The sequence below is a fragment of the Bombus impatiens genome, unplaced genomic scaffold, assembly GCF_000188095.3.
Source record: "Bombus impatiens unplaced genomic scaffold, BIMP_2.2 scf_0647, whole genome shotgun sequence".
Classification (NCBI taxonomy): domain Eukaryota; kingdom Metazoa; phylum Arthropoda; class Insecta; order Hymenoptera; family Apidae; genus Bombus; species Bombus impatiens.
Genome location: NT_177066.1, coordinates 1,940,689 through 1,948,781, shown reverse-complemented (window position 1 = coordinate 1,948,781; position 8,093 = coordinate 1,940,689).

Genomic DNA, 8,093 nt, shown 5'->3' with positions numbered 1-8,093 from the left:
GTTCCGTCCAGCATACTTCGAATTTGTTTACGGAGCCCCGCTCGTCTCGTCTCACTGACCCCCGTCCGCCATGATTTTAACTTTCAACGACATTGTACAAAAAGCACAACCCACAAATAATTACATGCATCAGATTCGATGCAAACGAGCGAGCAATTTTACAGCAACTGACTTCAAACACACAAGATATTATCGTTTTACGGAAAAATTGTATCGTCTCTTGATCCGATGTCAATTTAACAATATGCTAAAACAATGACTGAATAACAAGGTTTCCTATTTCAAATATTACAGATATTTCTTCGACTAACCTAATCCCATTAAATATTCGTTCATCTCGGCTCTACGCGCGATAACCGTTTGACCTCGTTTTAACGATTCAAATCGATGAAATATCGCAAAGAACTACTGCTGCCTCGCAAGAAATTACTTAACATTCTCCTTAACCGAGCTTTTGCAGCGAGTTTTGCAGCTCGCGATTAAGAAGGATCGTTCGAGAAACGAACGATGCAACGTCGCGTCGCGTCGTCGGCAACGGAGAATCTGTCGGAAGTCGGAACTCGTCAAACCTAACCCGGTAAACGAGGTCGCTCCAAAGTACAAACTGCAACCTCATTCGTTAATTTACACGGTGCAAGTTATTGCCAAGGCCCCCAAGGGGCAACTGTCAATTCCTGGTGGGTGGCGCCTGTATGTCGTGTAACGAGAGATTCTCACATAAATCAGAGTTATTAATGGATCGGAGCGTGTCGGGAAACGTTCCAACGAAGAAGACCGACCACGGTAATGCGCGTATGACCCGGACAAACGTTTAACTAATCTAGTATACTCAGCTTCAAACGAGCCCCCTAATTTAATAACAAACGCATGCATCTGCTAAGCATCCGACCGCGCTGCATATTCATCGACGATTAATGGTCGTTCACTCGTAACGCGTGACGTAGGAAACTGTGCGTAAAAAAGGCGTAAGAAAAGCGAAACGCTAAAAAAATTCTTTGCCTTCTTACGACTGGGAAAAGATCTCGTTTTATTCCATTTTTTTTTTTTTTTTTTTTATTTAGCTGTTTATAGGAGCGAAGATAAGAACGTACGAAGAATAGAGAAGAACGCATAATAATCGAAATTTTGAATGGATATGACCGAACGAATGTTTGTATAGTTTGCCTGTATCGGATAGAAGAGAATATAAAATACATGTTGCCTCGTATTGAATTTTGTATTTAAAAATTGCTTTCAATATATTTAAATCTATCTTTATCACTCTCCCAAGATCGAACAACAAAGAAATGCTGCACATTTTTCGAACTTGTGATTCAAATTATTTGAGAAAAGTACGTCTCTTTCTAACGATACAGATTTCTTTCTTGACTTGTCTTCGGTGTTTAACCAAAGGTTGGAGAATGGTCGAGAAGGAAGGCGATCGGGGAAGAAGAATTGGACGAGTTTCTCGGGAAAAATAACGAAATTGTAGAAAGGAAGGTGGGGAGGGGGGACGAGATATAAAACAGCGGCAAAGAGGGCGAAGAAAACACGGGAGTTCGTGAAAATAATTACTCAGCAACTACCGCTCTTGTAGCTACCATTAGCAACGCAGCGAAGGCAATATTCCTGGCATCCGTAATCGTATTTAAAATTGACAAATTTGTCGCGTTCATCCGGTGCCCGCGGAGCTCGTCGAATCTCGTCTCCTCCTCGTATAATTTATCCCGGGAACCGGGTTTGTTAACGACGAGCAATTTGTTCGTCGAGTGTTTATCGGAACACTCGTTTGAGGGAAATGTAATGAGGTCTGAAAAGAAACTGCCGGGACAAAAGTATCGGACTCTTTAGCGATATCGGGAACGGAGGGGAGAAACCCGCCTCTCCTATTTTATTATTAATATGCATCTCGCGCTTGACTTGTCCTTCTCGATCGGACGCTAACGATTGCTATTTAACGAGCTGAGAAAAACGACTACCAAGTGCAAGATCCTCGAACGATGGAGAAACGATTTAATAAAAGTTGCGGAGCAAGGTATAAGATTTAGGTCAAAATAATAACCGAAAAGGAAAGAAACGAATTTGAATAGAATAAAGGAGAATTTTTATCTTCGTTTGCAATTGTTTCGAAGAAATTTTCGCTAGATAAATCATATACATATAGTTGACGTACGCGATCGACGAGAAAAATAAGACAAACTGGCGCGGATCATTCCCTCCTTTCCGTTTCGTTCCGTTTCGTTTCTGCGTAAAGAGAAGTTGGCCCAGAAGGCCGGTTGTGCTGGTCGATTTAAGCGGAAGCGAACGCGGCGAGTTCAAGCAGCACCACACAGATGCGTTCGCAAAGCTCAACGAGTTAAACCACAAACTCAATTGGACGTCAGAAAGAAACTCTGCAACAAATGGGCGAAGTCTGGCCCGGACACAACCAAGCCTTAGTCATTTGACGCCTCATTTCTGTTGCCGCAAAAACCGGGGTAACGACCAGCGACTTTGTACGACTCGCTATCGACGTTAAACTCACTTCAACTCTATACGCCTTCGTCACCGCACAATGGATATTCCTCTGTGTCAGTTCGAGATCTCTCGAGAAGAATGCAAAGTGGTTAGAAAACATATAGAACGATATATCTTCGTGGAAACAATTGGAAAACCAGTTGAAAGAACGCGAAAGACGTATAAACGGTAAAGCAAACGTAGAGAAGCTGTTTCAACGATTTAAAAACGATAGAATCTCGTAAAATATCGAACGCGATACAGTTTTTCTTTATTATAGATACGTATTAGTTTATTGGTAAATCACAAGTTTCGTCGAGTCATATTGTTACCAACGTAAGTGTAAAATGCGATTTCGTACTTTTGATCGATAAATTGCACGATGAAAATTTATCAAACTTTTCGTCCATTACCGATATAATAACGTCAATTTTTTCTTTTTTTTTTTTTGAGATATTACGCTATACGATCGGATTTGAGAACGACGTATTCTGAAGCAATGGAGAAAAGTTGTGGCGTAACGGAGTCCACGGTCGTTCACGTCGTTGCAACTTTGCGATCTTGAGGGCACACGCGCATTCAGTGGACGAGGATAGAAGAAGAACTTTGCAGAACAAACCGTTCGAAAGGATTACCGCGAAATAGGATACACAAGCCGTGGCAGAGAGGCGTATACTTGTAAAGGAAACAATCTCACGTGCGCAAGAAAATATTTTCAGAGACAACGGTTCTCGTAACGAAATTAACCAGGTTGCGTACATATATGAAGGAAATAGGGCACAGTATCTAAGCCTGAGGTGCTTAAACCGTTTCACCTGAAGATCGTGCTTATTTTCATCCAACAACCTGGAAAATGGAATAGACACGGTACTGTTGACGTTTCCAGAAAATCCTTGTTGAAAGATTAATATAGCGAAAGACAGAAACGTTTTCATCTCTAAGAGAATAATTGACATTCACGCACGAATCGAGTAATTAAATGAAATTAATTGGCAAAAACTAATAAGATCAAACGAAACTGTAACTTTTCTCTCGAATATCGTACGATACTTCAAGACTTGACAATTTCAAATGTGGAAACCGAACGATAAAATAAATACAAACGAATAAAACTTGCGGCGATCCACGTCGTATCGTGCACAGTCCAAACATGGTTGTTTCGCGGTAATCGACACACGTGCACGACGACATCGGACGCGTCAGCGAACCTTCGATCCGACCTAATTTCGTTATCCAATGCCATAGGAATCGGTGCTATAGGAATGTTAGAGACAAGCATTGGAAGCATCGCTAATGAGCCATTATCTCGTGCACAAGATGAGATGTTCGCCTCCTTAAAATTCAGCTGACTAGCAGCGTTCTTAGGTCATAGCGCGCGCTACGATCTGCATTTTTAAACGTCTTGAGCCTCGCTAAGCGGAATGCACACACGAATGCTTCGTCGGTGACATCGTTTTAAGATTAAGGTCGACGGTGTGATACCGTATTAACATTCTCGAGTGGCACAATTTGTGCCTTTCTTTAGCCTGTCGTGCATCTAATAATCCGGATCACCGGCGCTGCAACCCCTTGTACAACATTCTCAGTTTTTATCTTGTCGTGTCTTAAGTGTCTCTCGTCGATCACGAATCGAGGACATATCGAAATGGAAATTTTCGCGCGATTTCTCTCCGACAATTTTTTAAAATTTACCACGCGTAAAAAAGCAAACTTAAATATTTCAAAAACATGTAGTATCGTTCTCTTTCTTTCTTTTGTTTTCTATTTTCTTGTTAGGACAGTAGATCTACGTAAGTTACTATTAAAAAAATAATAAGAATAAAAGATATAAAATCACCTATCACTGCTAGTACAAAGGAGATTGCAATGTTCGTCGCAAGATTATAACACACACACACACACGCGTAAAGATATAAAGGGAAGAATTGAAATGATTACGAGGGCACGTGGCATTCATTCAGCAACGATGCCCGATCCCTCGTGTCCCGATCTAGATAATCTTGTAATTTTCATAAGCGTCTCCTCCAGCTAGCGAGCATCTATTGTTATACCTTGCACCTGCACCAAACACCCGCATCCCTCGTATACATCGAGCTATATATGAGTATACGATCCGACCAGTTTTATGGATTATTCCTAACGAGTTGTTTGATCGAGCATGGGCCAATCGAAGAAGAACGAGGATGAAAAAGTGCTAGCGGATGACACACCAGATCGATAGCCTTCTCCTGATTCATTTGCCCTCGGTCACGAGACTATGCATCTGTCGCGTTGTCCCAAATACCATCGAGGAAAGTTTACACCTTTCTCGATCCATCCGAGAGCTGTAATCGAGCGAGTGGTATGGATCGTTCGTGATCCATCCACGGGCGAAAGAGTGGCAGTACACGTCCGATCGCGAATACCTGGCTCGACTACTAATTAATCAAGCGAAAAAGTGATTTAATTAGCGCAAAGATAGCGTATCTAATTATCAGGGGCGACTCGCACGACCGAATGAGTTCGGGGTCCGTACTGCGAAAGTGGCAGCCTAATGATCGCGTTCGTGGACGCGTTTCCCAGAAATTCTACCACCACGCGATGTTGTATCGACGCAGCGTGCAACTTACATGTACGCAAACACGACCACGTACACAGTCGGTGGACATTTGGTGTTGTAGGCGCGTACGTGTCAGAGAATTATGCCCGATCGATGAGTATGAGCGGTGAGGTGGCGAGCGACCAACGGAACGCGAGAGAGTGTGACAGATAGTTTTGCATGTAATTTATTATGTGCATAATTAGAATAACGAATAACCGGACAACTTTCTGCTCGCGACTAACGAGCGAGTATCGGGAACGTTATCAGCTTGGATTCAAGATACGAACAGAAAAGCGTCGCAGAGTCGTCGGAGAAGTCGCGCTCGTCTTCGAGAGAGCTCGAAGCTCGTTACGAAGGATGTTGTCTATACAGTAGGATATACACATACCATTTCGCTATCTGACCATGAGCCAAAGCTCGACTTCTAGATAACGAAATATTAACGTTCTAAGTATAATTAATTAATGGATACGTTTTACTGTCTCTTGCGTTGGAATTAATTTTTCCATAACTGTTCCTCGTAAATAGATAAATATACGAGTAATCAAATTTAATCTCGCTAAATGTACGTAAACGTACGACCGCTATTGTACATGCTATTCGCCACGCCGGATTTCCGTATGCAACAACGCGGTTCCACGTACCTATCCTGCGAAAATTCTTGGCATCGACCTACATTATTCCAAATAGCAATTTCCGTGGCAAGCATAGGTAGAAACTTTCTAAATTGATTAAAAGGAATTAAAGTCGAGCCTCTAAGTTCGACGAGAAAGATCCATTAGTTGCATCGGTTAAATTAGCCGGACGTTTGGCTGATTCACGAGACAGCTAATCGCTGTATGACACAATATAAATCATCGATGCCACTCGAGCTTCAGACGAGGTAATTAAAATATCATTTGAACGTTCGGGGAAAATTATCGTAACGGTTGCTTAAACTCACCGATTACTCGACGCTATGGGAATGTTAGATTCCAGGTGTCGAGATTCCTACGCTCGTATTATTATCTCGATAATAATAGTAATTAAGCCGTTTCCAGCAGTTCGTAGCAACACTTCGCGCGTAATATGTGTTCCTAATCCGAAGCAGCATATGGTCCAACATGTTCGCCGTCATCGCCCTCTTCTTCGTCCGCCGTTTAAATTTCCCATTTAAGTGCGTTATGCCCGTTCACCATTTACAGCTCGTACTAGATATTTCACGAGGCTATATTATCGATCAGTCATTCCTGTTGACGAGGGGTGAAACTCAATCTACAGGACCCTCTCCTCCACGAACACTAGCTGCTTGTATCGTTTCAATATGTCTACAGGACAGTAAAATATTCCTGTTGTTACTAGTCTTCTAGATAATCGTATACTTTTTTAATGGAAGATTCTAACGACTAAATCGATGCTTCAAATTGTTGCCTCGGATCGTTCGTCTTAGAAGTACCGTTTAATTGTGTGCAAGATTGACGACACATCGTCTACGATATTATAAATTAATAATTATAGGATGAATAATTGAGAAAAACAAAGTAATTAATTTTAGCAATGGATGACGACATATAGATGTTAAAGAACCAACCGAAGTATCCACTAAATTGCACGACGAAGGATTTAGAAAAAATCGAAATCATAGTGATTCTTGGCCTATCTATTTCCTCGATATTTCCGTATGCCATAATATCGATGCGCCGACGTATTTCAAAATCCCCCACGCGAAATGAATCACTCTAAAATCGCCTACACGCTACATTTAGATTCAAATAATACGCAAGTATACACACAGATCCCATTGACGTAGAAAATCGATAAATAAGACTTTACGAATGGATACATGGAGACCATCTTCCTCCTCCTATTCCAGTCTCAATGTACGAAAGTCCACCCTTTAGCTCCGGCCCTTACTCCCTCGTGATGTAATGGGTGCATAAATTATACAGTCTGAAATATGCTAATGCTGGGCTCAACCGGGCGCTGCTATATCGGGGGACATAATCTAATAAAAAAGTCGGCATCCTCGGAGGAAAGTCCGAGAAACGTTCTCGTATTCAGTACGGTTTCGTGGCCAAAGATAAGATCAGGTGGTTAACTGCGAGCGTGGCTTTTCCGTGTCGCGCTAATTACGATCGTTTTAATTAATCGGCACAAATAGTATCAGGGTTCGCGGCACGTTGATATTAACACGCGATTGTATGGGCTGTTTATCAAGAGCGTACATAATTCTGTTTCGCTCGCAGTGAGCAAGAATGCGGTGTAATTATTTAATCTTCGCCGAGACTCGCAACTATCGAGCAACCGGTTCGTCGTAAAATATCGATATCGCGGCGTCTCTCGAGTAAGACATTCATGAATATTTAAGAGTGGACGGTTTAATATTCGACAAACTGTTTCTCAAGGTGTCACGACGAGCGTCGCCTTTCTTAAACGTAGCGTAAATAATCTTTTTACACGAATATTACCCTGAACATCATGAACGTAATTTTTTCCTCATCGCCACGCTAAATAATAAAGCGATCTGTCGAATGTTGCGGCTGAATGTCTCGCGCGTCCTCGACACAATCCAACATCGATTCATTATACATATATCGCGCCGTTAACGTTCCACCTAAGACGTCTCGTCTTCTAACTGAAATTCTAATCGAAACACACCAGCACGAAACGTAAGACACGCCGTTCACCTGATCGCGAACAGGCAAATGGAAACGTTAATAATACAAACACCATCGAACGTAATCTCGAACGAAATCCGAGATAACGTTCTCCATTGTTTGCGATTAATATCTCTCCTTGCCAAAGAGAATTGATTCCCTTCGCGAAATCGCAACGAGTTCGTACAACGGCGTTTTGAATCGCGTCCAAAACGCGATACGTCAGCGTACGATACACGTTGTTAAACATTCACCATTGTCTAGTTACGTTTTCAACTTCGCGAGCGACTATTTGTCTCGCAGCTCTAAATAGAAATTCTCGTTCAATCCGACCGACGACAAGCAGCCCGTTAAACGGCGAGTAACGAAAAGAGCGACGCCCCGACCACGTTTTCCAGCCC